The sequence below is a fragment of the Nanorana parkeri genome, unplaced genomic scaffold (assembly GCF_000935625.1).
Source record: "Nanorana parkeri isolate BGI_ZX_2015 unplaced genomic scaffold, ASM93562v1 scaffold1059, whole genome shotgun sequence".
In the NCBI taxonomy this organism is placed as follows: Eukaryota; Metazoa; Chordata; class Amphibia; order Anura; family Dicroglossidae; genus Nanorana; species Nanorana parkeri.
Genome location: NW_017307327.1, coordinates 259,352 through 271,856, shown reverse-complemented (window position 1 = coordinate 271,856; position 12,505 = coordinate 259,352).

Genomic DNA, 12,505 nt, shown 5'->3' with positions numbered 1-12,505 from the left:
CAGGGCTCTTCTTTTTTTGTAGGTGATCTTGTGGCATTTTTTTTTCTTTTTTGACCATTTTTTTTATTATTAAAAATATATTCAGGGTATTTTATTAAAAAATAAAATAAAATTAAGCTGACAAATGAAGGCCCTGTGTGTTCTAAGAGTGTAGTGTGAAAATCATTTTGAAGCCCCATGTGTTCTAAGAAGGTCATGTGAAAACTATTGTGGTAAGCAAAGCAGGTAAATAGTCATTGTTGAGTAAATCAGAACACACCAAACCTTCATTTCTTCTACTAGTATTTACATACAGGGGCTTAGCTTGGAATCACAGGGCCCCATAGCAAAAATGTTAATGGGCTCCCCAACTGGAAAATACCACCATTATACAAGGCCCTGATTTCCATAGCAGGTGATGGAGGACTGTAAAGGACGCAGTGGTGATAATGAGGTAAGTACAGATCAGTGTACAACACAACACACAGAATGTGACCATGTGAAATAGGGAATGTATAGCAAGGCACACAGAGGGAAACAGGGCAGAAAGGTGAATTTACAGCACAGCGTACAGAATTAAGCCGGGAGGAATATACAATGTACTACAAAGCTAAGATTGAGCTGGTGCAGAATAGGGAACTTACATCTGATGTACGGGATGAAGGCTGGCGGAACAGAGAATATACACCATGGCATATGGAAAGCGAGGGTGCAGAATGGGGGATGTACACAGTGTGGCTTATGGAATGGTGCGTTGCAGAATAGGGAACCTGGGGCGCTCCTCCACCTATGTCAGGAAGTAATAACTGTAGACCAATATTCAGTAAAGTTCCGTTCCCTGGCCTCTGAAGGTTTGTGGAACACCGAGACTCCTACCTTCTGGCAAGGCAAGGCCTATCAGAGCATGTTAAGGATGAACTTGCTCAGAAGTCTATCCCTTCTACCCGACATAACTTAGCCGTTCTGAACGTCCAGATAAACATTTGCTTCCAGGAGCGAGCCCTGGAAAGATTTCGCTTCTGCTGTCATCCATCTGGTTGTCTGGCTCAGTGTCGCAACTGCCGCCACTGCAGCCCACGTGGCCACTATGGGCTCCGGGGTAGAGGGGGGCAGCTCTGAGCTCTGGCTGAAAGGAAGGATTAGTAAGGTCTGCGTCAGACATTACTAATCACCACTGGATCACCAGGAATCGTGCAGGTGATGAGGTTCTTTATTTTATCTGCAGAGAAACTAGGGGTTTATTATACTGTGTGTGTGTGTGTTTGGGGGGGGGGTGTATTTCTCTGTGTGTGCTGGGGGTGGTGTGTGTACATGCACACCGCATGTAATGGTATGTGATATTATTACATGTGGTTAGGAATCAATCACTCTCCCTGGATGTACGATCAATGAGTCCAAGGATAGTGAATGTTTTCTAACCTCATGTAATCATATCACATATAATAATAGATGTTGTAGCTCAGGCACTGGGCCTCATGAGTGTAGCAATGTGTTGATCAGTGGCATTTTTTTTGGGGGGGGGGGCATAGATAATTTTGCTATGGGGCCCTGTGATTTCTAGTTACGCCCCTGGCTGTTAGGTTCCAATGGATGAGGACAGCAGGCGATCTCCCTGTACGTCCTCGTACTTCCCAGCACTGACTACACATTGCACATATACAGACACTGAATGGACAGGTGGAGAGCCCGGTCATGTGACATTGGGGGGCTCTCCTCCATTCATAGAGGGCTCTTATGTGTGAAGCACGGAGAACTTTGTGAACTACAGCTGGTTCAGTTTTATGAATGGGCTTCACAATGCGGAGCTCGGTATAGAGCGCAGTACTGCCGGATATTATGGGGAGTGGAGAGGGACGTCTTCTCTCTATTATAAATCAGCTCCTGAGAGATTCATGTCTCTGTCTTGTCTTTGTCAGAAGTCACAATGACGGATCGGAGAATCACCTCAACCAGTATCAGCGTCCGGATCTCCTGCAATCCTGAATGTCCCGATACCTGGAAATTTACTGTGCGATGCTGTCCCATGCGGTATTATTCTGGATCATGTGAAACTTCATCTGGTAGAAGTGCGACATTCACCGATCTACAGCCGAACTCTCTGTATAAAATACACACATACTGGAGACAATACTCTCTGAAGAGTGAATTAATATGGACAGGTGAGAGAATTGTCTGTTCTGATATCAGCAATCACCGGACATAACACTCAGCCCGCCATTTATTATTTGTATGGAGGGAATGACGGAGGCTGCCACTTCCTTCTAGAAATGTTCATTTATTTTCTGAAATGACTGACCAGACACAGACACGCAGATAAGATGTTCTGACATTGGTTACATGATCAATCCGGGTCACTTGAAGCCAGCCTGACAGCCAGGTAACTGGTATTTCAGAAGGAGAGGTCAGGGGTGGCAGCCTCCACTTTATATAATGACGGGTTTCCTTTAAGAACTGGTCTGTGTTTCTTCTCAACCAACAATCACATTCAGACCTTCATTATACTCTATATACAAACTATCCAACATTGGTATAAGAAATGCCGTCCTGTCCTCACCCACCAATCAGAGTCACCTGGAAAATGACAGTCTGGTTCTGATTGGTGGTTGTGGGAAAATAAAGAATCTTCATACATGAGCCCTATTGGGGCTCCGAGATACCGATGGGTTATAGAAAGATATTCATTACATAGACCATTAGATTCTGGGCCGGTGTACATGACGGCGGTCTACTGGATAAAGTCACAGACACCAATTTCTCAACATAATGTGCAAAGTGATTATCATCCCAAATACCCCGAGTATTGTTCAATAAAACTCTACCAATTCATGTCCTATTAATTGATGGTCCTATGCCTGTTGCAGCCTCCCAGCTCCTCCTGGTGGCTGGTTGCTGTCACTGCCCCTTTCCTTCATTGTCAGCTGTGGGCTAATGAGCCCGGCCACACACCCTCAGCCTTGGGATTGGTTGGTGGCCCTTTATTTAAGTATTACAAACCCTGGGCCTGTGATAGATCTGTTTCATAAGCCTGTATTCAGTCTCTGTATATCTTGTCTTGTATTTAGTTCCTGTCATAATATCTTGTACCCTCTCCCTAGAATATTCTATGCCTGCTGCTAGTACTGACCTCAGCCTGTCCCTGGAATACTCTATGACTGCCGCTAGTACAGACCTCAGCCGGCCCCTGGAATACTCTATGACTGCCGCTAGTACTGACCTCAACTTGTCCCTGGAATACTCCATGACTGCCGCTAGTACTGACCTCAGCCTGTCCCTGGAATACTCTATGACTGCCGCTAGTACTGACCTCATCCTGTCCCTGGAATACTCTATGACTGCAGCTATTACTGACCTCAGCCTGTCCCTGGAATACTCTATGACTGCCGCTAGTACTGACCTCATCCTGTCCCTGGAATACTCTATGACTGCAGCTAGTACTGACCTCAGCCTGTCCCTGGAATACTGTATGACTGCCGCTAGTACTGACCTCAGCCTGTCCCTAGAATATTCTATGCCTGCCCCTGGTACTGACTTCAGCCTGTCCCTGGAATACTCTATGACTGCTGCTAATACTGACCTCAGCCTGTCCCTAGAATATTCTATGCCTGCCCCTAGTACTGACTTCAGCCTGTGCCTGGAATACTCTATGCCTGCCGCTAGTCCTGACCTCAGCCTGTCACCCGACACATGTTTGTGTGTGTGGTGGTGGTGGACATTTTAAAGTTTTTTGTGTTTTTTTTTACATTGTTTTTATGTGACTTTACATTTTTTTTACTTTTAACTTTTTTGCTATCACATAGCCGGATAGCAGTTCGTTAATAGCAATAAAGCTTTTTTTGGATAAGAAGTAAAAACAAAAGCAGATGTGCGGCTCTCTCAGTTTAATATCTCCGTATATTAGTTCTGTATCTGAGTGTCGGGCAGTTGGACGCTCTGACCTCAGTCTGTACGGACAATCTGTAACATTATATTTATTTTGTATCCAGTGCCGGGGAAACCTGAAATAGAGAAAGTCCCATCAATGAAAGATAAGACAATAAAATGGAGTCTGTTTGACTTTTGGGGGAAAATCACCGGATTCCAGGTAAGATAATCCTACATTTTGTATATTCAGTCTCGGTTTCTATTGACAGTTCACAAGTTGAAGACTTATAGAGTTATTAACTAAAGGGGGAGGAGTCTGGAGGTGGCCGGAGAAGGGAACAATCTAGGACAACATCGCAGAACTGGAAAATGAGCTGAATTAGAGAATTAGATTGTTCACTTCTCTGCACTGTCTTCTCCAAACTCCTCCCCTTCTGTGAATAACCCTGCAAGTGTCTTATTTAAAGATAATTACTTTTTTTTAAACAAATGTGTTTTTGGCAAAATAAAATAATTTACAAATAGATAAAGCATTGTGGGGTATCTAAGCTGAGAGCACAGTACTTGTTGTCTCCTTACAGACACTCTATCTCTGGTGAAACTTGAAGCTGTTTGGATGGAGGGGGAGGAGTCATTGCTCTGACTCATTCACTTGTGTGTCGATTTCAGCTTGAACTACTGAGCTCTGTAAACAACAGGCTTTTTTTCTGGATGTATATTACAGTGTAACCTTTATTTAAGTTTGCCTAAACCCAAACACACAAAAATGTAATCTATAGCAGCCTACCAATCCTTAGATGTGGCGGCTGCATTAGTATTCTTTTTTAGCCTTTTTCTTTATTTTCACATGATGATCCAGCCGGTAAGTCTGTTATTTTCAACTCCCCTTAACAGGCCAAACTGTCCAGCAAAAGTATCGATAGAGGGTTGGGACAAACCATTTAACACTGACAGGGGGGCTTACAATGATTATCTTTTAGTTATTCATGTAAAACCTTTATCCCAAAAGGGGAAAAAACCTGTTGCTGTAATTGCTTAAAAAGTGATAGCTGGAATTTGGATTTCATTTGTTAATCAAGTCCATCTAACACCCCCTTCCCACGGGGTGACAATGGCGCTGTCCACTCAATGGAGGAGCAATATGACCACCCCATCAGTACTTTGTTGGGCCACGAGATGACTTCGTTGGGCCGCCTCGTGACTCCACGAGATGATGAAAGGTGATGCGAGGAATCTGACACGGCACTGGTACCCTTCTGTTGTCTTGTACCAGTCTTGCCCCTCCCCCGTTCTGCCGTAACATTGACTAGTCGCTGACGGCCACAATTCGCACGTTCAGACCCAGATTTTCGGCTGACAGTCCGGTCTTTAAACACTTTAACAATGAGACCCTCTTGAACATTTAACGAATTCTGCTGTTTTGCTGATACTCGCTCCATGGCTCCGAGCGCCAACAATCATCCCGCGTTCAAAGGCTGTTACATCGCGTTGTTTCCCCGTATCTTCAGAAACAAATCACTTCTACTGTCGTGGTAACCAACCCGCTTCCCTATTTATAATGGTCTGGCCCTCTAGCAACTTCAGCGCAAAACTATAGCTAATTATAGCTAATTTGCCTAAAAACTTCAGGTGGTCATAATAGACTGGCCACTCAGTGTATATAATAATCCGGCCACTCAGTGTATAAGGACCAGTAACCTGCAATATATGAATTTTTGGGCTTTGGGTTTAGACGCACTTTATGCATTTTCATAAATTCCAGAAAGCAACAATAATAAAATTCTTCCTGAATTCCACAACATAGCAACATTTTATAAATAAAGAACCTCCATCTGTATATCGGGGTGTAACCAGCACAATGAGACCATAAACATTTGTATATCCCACTACTCTGCTGATAGACCAGCATTGTGGACTGCCAACACTCTCCAGTCAACCAATAGATATTCTTCTGATGGGGTGAAAATGGGTCATATAGTCCAATCAAATGACATAAAACAGCAACTGTAACAAAGCTGGGACAGAGCCTTGTCAATGTCCGACAGAAAGCAGAAGGTTTTCCACATGACCTTTGTTCCTGGTCAGCAGACTTCCCGTTGATGAAAAGTCCCACCACTCAGCTGTTTGTACAGCATTGCTGAGGAGCCTCAATAATGTACAGCCTTCCCTGATCAGGTTGGTGATGGTAGGAGCCCAGACGCGGGGGACTTGCCAGTACGGTTGGTACATCTGCTCAAGTAGACTAGGATAGCGCACAATCTCCTACTTAGTGGTAGCCAGTAACAGGTATAACGCCAGGCACTCGAAAAACAAGCTTAACAAGCACAGAATGACTCACCCTTCCTGCTTATATACCTGTTGGCAATGAGATGATGTCATTTCCAGAGGCGGACCACTTCCTTGGAGGGGCATGCCCTGTCCCTTTAAGAGGCGGTCCAGTGCTCGTGCGTGTCTCTTCCTGTACAGCTCTGGACGAAGGAACAAGCGGACACCACACACAGCAGCCGTCAGGCTCGGCGCTGCAGGGAGCAGCGCACCCAGTCTCCGGCTGCACAAGGAGACCACCCGACGGTGCGAGACCCTGTGGGAGGTAACAGGTAAGTACTCACAGCCCCATAAATCCCACTGCTGTGACCAGGAGCAGCCTGGCCTTGGGATGTCAAGATAAATAATAAAATTGTAAGGTGGTTGGTTCCTCTGGCACTTGGGTCCATGCTCCCAGGACTTGTGTTTTTTGAGTAATGTTGCATGCAGAGAATTGATTGATGGGAATATTTTGATTAATATCTTATTACCAGAGACCTCAGATAGCAATCCAGATCTACCAGAAGAACTCTTCTTTGTATAATCCTTTTGGGCTCCCCCCATAGTTTGGTGGCTTAGTACTTACCAGAGAGTTTGAGCATTTTCTATATACTGGGGTTCATGCCATCAGAGCTGAAGCATTGACAGTCATGAGGATCCGACCTCATAGTGTTATATGTGTAAGCTGGGAGAGAAATGGAAATTGATTCTAGGACACGAGTATGATCTAGTCCAGGCCTGAGGAAGTGGAACATCATGAAACAGTCAGTGGTGGACAATGTCTCTCCATCTGTAATGATAGGTTATATATATGTATTATCAAGCTCAGAATGAAAACTTGTATACAACGTTGGTCTTAAGGTGGATGCGTCTGCTCGCAGATGGTTCTGTATACAGACTGATCAGGTCCTTCTCCTCAGTGCTACATATAAAGCCCCATTTGTGTCTACAGTAGTTTCTTGGAATGTTCATATTGGGGGTGGTAGTCTGAGGAAAGATTTATAGGACTTATTTGGTTGGTTCCATTCCAATCTATATCTCATGTCTAAAATTCTGAGGTTGGCCATCGTTGTGCCACTGACAGCCGAGCAGCTCTGAGCAGTTGTAGCCTTGTAACTGACTGACGGTGCTATTCATACTGCTGAATGGTTTCTGTCAGTGTCTCAGAGTTCACCTGAACAGATGCATTAAGATCTTTAGTGGTTTTCTGCATATTTTCCTTTATTTATTCAGATCAGGACTAAAAACATACAATTTTAAACATATTTTTCTTTTAGTCAATTCAAATTTGAAATATTAGATATTAATATTTTATGTTCTCAACTACAGCCAGCAGGTGGAGCTATTGGCTCCTTTTTAATATGTTTTCAGTTCCTCTTCACCTCCTGTTATAAAATCCTGGTCATTAGAGAGCTCAGTAGCTCAAACTGAAATTGTGCATTCAAGTGAATAGTCAGAGCAGTGACTCTGCCCCTTCACTCTGGACAGATTCCTCTGAGACTTCAGGCAGGAGAGTGTCTAAAATTAGACAGCTAGTGCAGTGCCTCGAACAGTCATAGCGGAGCCAACCCAATATTGAACCCTACGGACTAAGACTGGGATGCCATTAAAGTTCATGTGCGTGTAAAGGCGTCCCAATACTTTTGGCAATATAGTGTACATGGACATAAAACGAGTCATATTAGAGGTAACCCATGAATTGTTCCTCGTAGATGAATATCTCGGCCTGGAGGGATTACAATGTGTCTTTTGCTGTAGATGAATCTCTCCGGCTTCCATCAGATGTGACAGAATATAACATCCCCCTCCAGTATGGGACCAATTACACCATCACCCTACGAGGATTCACATCAGCCAGAGCCGGCGAGGTTACCACCCGGAAGATAGAGACTGATATCGGAGGTGAGTACTCTGGGAGGAATGGACGTTGGAATGAATATTTCTATGATGGAAGCAGCAGGATGTCCGATCTTGTATCACAATGGAAGGTTGACCTCTGACACCAAGCTGCTGCAGAGACGTGGTGATCAGCTATAGGGTATCATTTTAAGGGACAGTCACATTTATTGATGAGACCATTTCTTTATGGGTCAGTCTGACCATAGACCATGTATTTGGCGAAAACGCTGAGCAGATGGTGATTGCAGAGCATCATATAATGTATATACACTACTAGACATGGGGAAGGGGTATTGGATATGGACTTTCCTACTATTAAAGCTGATGTTTAATTTGCTTAGTTTCACCTTCCCTGGCTCATGAGAATATTGTTTATAAACATTGCGGGCCATCCTGGAGAATTGTCTAGTTCCAGTAATTATCTGGAAAACGGTTTGAAATTCTGGCATTGCCGGGTCATCTCCGGAAAGTTCCCAGGTATAGGAATCCTTTACTGGCACATTGCAGACATGTTCTGTTTCCTGAGCAGATTCCTGAATTTTACTTTCCAGATCCTCCCCATCACATGGAGAAGACGTTAAGTGATGTCACTGTACAGCTCCACCCTGTTCTCGATCTGAATGGGCCAATCAGGTGAGAAATTGATTACAATTGTGTTTACATTTTCTGCACACACAAGTAAAAATTTGAATTGTTTTGCTGTAAACTGTTCAAACCCCCCAAACAATATTAGGATAATTATGGAAGCGGAGGCCATGTAGAATAAAAAAGAAAATGATAGTTGCAATGTATTATGTTGCAGGATATTTGCTCAAATGTTTATTAAATTAATATTTTTAAGAAAAAATGCACCAAAATGAACTTTAGTGCACACAAACACAAAATAATACACATTTTTTAGTAAAATATAAAACATGGAGTTGTGTCAGGTACATAGATTCCAAAGATGTCAAGTCTTAAAATTGTGCGCACCCGTGAAATGGTAAAAAAAACTACAAATTAAAAATTGCCCATAGGTGGCGCTTTACAGCTCATCAGTTTAAATTTAACAGTGTGTGATAGTACTAGAATTATTGTCATCACACAGGACAGCACTACATTTGGAGGCACTGCTGAGATGACAGTTATAGGACTTTGTATATAGTTCCCATTGTGTCTAAATAAAATGCAACCAGGGAAGAATTTATTTGTGTAAAGATTTGTGTTGCATTGATTCCCATGCTGCAATTAAGGTGTAGGCTTTGTGTTACAGTTATGTGCAACTATAGAGGACTTTGGCCTCATGATCCTAGAGCAGTACAAATTCAAATTAACCTTTGGTGAAGAAGGGAAAAGTCCCAGAGCTCATGTGACACAGCTGTGACTACCCTAGCATGAGACGCTGCTGTACTGTGAGGAGCAAGGTTTCCTACTAATACCACTTTTTTTTAAACCAGTTGTTCAATGGCTTGGAAGTTTTCAGCTGTGTTTTTTGATTCTGTCTTTAGAGCTGCTGTGCTGAAGATAAATCTTCTCACTGATACAGGGCTGAGATTGGAGCCCTGTGGGAACCTAGTACTCTAAACAGTCTTTAGGTGTGAGCTGATGGGGATTACTTGTGGAAGTTGCAGATGGCTATTGGCCACCATCAAGGCCCGGAGCTTGTGTAGGCAATGTGGACATTTTCTAATCAATATGCAGAATTTCTTTTATAGATTGCATTGACTGCAAGCTTCTCACAAAATACATGACCATTTAATGCAACAATCACCAACAACAAAGCCGGCGTACAATTCTACCAACGTGTTGGATTTATGATCTGTAATCATTGAGCCAAGATGAATATACGAGACAGAGATTTCAGTGGACAGAAGATTGGTTATATTATAGTACATGAGTCATCATGACAGTGTAGATATCCGGTGTGGAAAACGTTTATAGGGAAAAGAGGGGGACGGGGGATTCAAGTTATGCGTTTGTATTTTGTGAAATTACCATGGTTTTTAACCTTAGAGGTCTTGCGTTGGATAAAACATGTTTTTTATATAATACAAGCATTGGCCTTCATATTTCACTGTATATAATATTGAGATATGGTTCGTAGATTCCAACAAAGAGGTTATTGTTTTTCTTTGGTTTAATGAATATGTTACCTATTGCCCTAATACACACAACATGATAAGTGTAGACTAGTCAGCTAGATCTAATTGCATGGAGGCTGCTGTTTGTCCCTGACCTGCCATCGTGAGACCCAAGACAACAACTGTGTTTTCCAGACCAACTACTGAGAATCCAAAGACAATCGTTACAAATCCGGAGTCTATTATCTAGTTATGGGGAACGGAATCCACCATTCCAAGAGCTGCTGAAATTGGTAACAGCAGTGTCAGCAGGACCCCAGCTGTTACATAGTTACATAGTTAGTCAGGTTGAAAAAAGACACAAGTCCATCGAGTTCAACCAGTTGAAAGTTCTTTTAAAGGAAGGGAAACTTCAGTTGTCCATTGGATCATAGCAGTGTGGAGTCTTCTGGTTATAGCTGTTTCTGTGTCCTGAAGGGGGGAGGAGCCGTCTGTGACCTGAAAGAAAAAGTGAAACCACCGGAGAGAGCAGACACAATTCTATCAGGGTTATACACAAAAGGGTGAAGAGTTTGGAGAAGGCAGGAGAAGTGAACAATCAAAATAGCTGATTTGGAAAAATTCTCCTGTTCAGCTCACTTTCCAGTTCAGCTATGTTGTCCTAGACTGTTCACTTATCCTGCCTTCTCCAAACCCTTCACCCTTTGTGAATAATCCTGTATATGTTTATTATACTACTTTAATCCATATTGTACTACTTCATTATCCACAAGGACAATACAGGAAGGAAAGGAGGGGGTTTGGTGTAGGTAGTGACAAATCCCATAGAGATGCTTCATTAACTCCATGTCCCTAGCATGTTCCTTTATGTCTTACAGTGATAATTGTTATCACTACTTGGTGCTGATAGAGGGCAACATAAGGACAGACTTCTAAATACAGTTTAAAAATATTCTTCCTTTGGGGAGAGGAAGAATCTTTCTTTGTCTCTGCTCTCCTTTAGAGTAAAGAAAAGTGTTTAAGAATGCTCCTTGCTTCAGTTCTTTCTTTAGGGAGAAGCAAAGTTTGCCTTTCCCCCCATCTTGAGCACCTGGTGTGATAGGCTGCAGGGTTGGATCCTTGGCCATGAAAGTTATGTCCTGCTATGCAGTCTGTGTGCCTGGAGTCCATGGGGGCCTGAACTGTCCTATGCTAGTGTCGTAACTGAAACAAAAACACATTTGAACCTTCTGCTTTGAGGCTGCAATGTCCTGGTGAAACCAGAGGTTCCTGGAACCTGAGACCCACCCAATGACTGCTAGCCTGTCACCCAACCAAAACTTTTCACCTGCTGCCAGCTTGGCGGCCCACCACCACCCACCAGGCCGACAGCTTTACTACCAGCCACCTCCTGTCCACCATCTGGCAGACAGCTCTGCCCATGCCCCCCACGCTCCTCCCTTTTCCTAGCCACCTCAGCTGGTAAATAAGGTAGGGACAGCTCTGGGCATAATGTCTGCAAATGGTGAACGCTGATTGGTCGGCATGGTTACACGACCGGTGTGACAAATCTAAAGCACTTCTGTTAAGAAGTGCTTGACTTTGGTCAGCATGGTCATGATGCAACCATACTGACCAATCGGTGCTCACCATTTCTAAAGATGTCTCCCTTTAAATTCAACATGGATAGCTGAGACAAAGTATTCCTAGGAAGGAGACCCGCTTGCCTGCACCAAGGCCTTTCTTGTTGGAGACACTAAACATTCAAACCGGTAAGCAGAGTTTTAATTAAATAGAGACTTGGGGGGCCACCATTTTTGCTTTATTTGATGCTAGCTACAGCTAGGACTCCTTGCCATCCTCATGCCACAATAATGAGTGCATGAGCAGCCAATCACCAACCAGCAGTACTGTCATGTGGGAGGAAAGGGGGTGAGTCACATGCTCCCCCATACTCATAAAGACTCAGAATATTTCTTCATTCCCAACAGCCAAATAGAACGAGAGCAAAGGAAAGGTGAGTGTGTGTAACTAAAGGCCCCGACATTAATGTGAACCTGATGTCCTCCCCTGCATGGCCAACGCACAGGATTGTTGGAAGAGACATGATCATATACATTACTCCTGGATATAATGCAGGTTTTCATATTTTTATTTATTTTAATAGAAAGATGACATTTATATATGTCATATATGTAGCTGAGCTTCAGGCAGATAAAAAGTCACAAATTATTGTATTCATTAATATCATCATTAAGCAATATAAGTACCTGAAAATCGGATCTGATGGTGCAACTGTAATTTGAAGGAGGGACTCTGATGCGAAGGTGGAGTGAGGTCTTTGATGTGAATGTTGGACTTAAGATGTCAAGGGGGCTCCTGATGTCAAGATGTGGCTCCTAAAGGGAAGGGGGTACAGATGT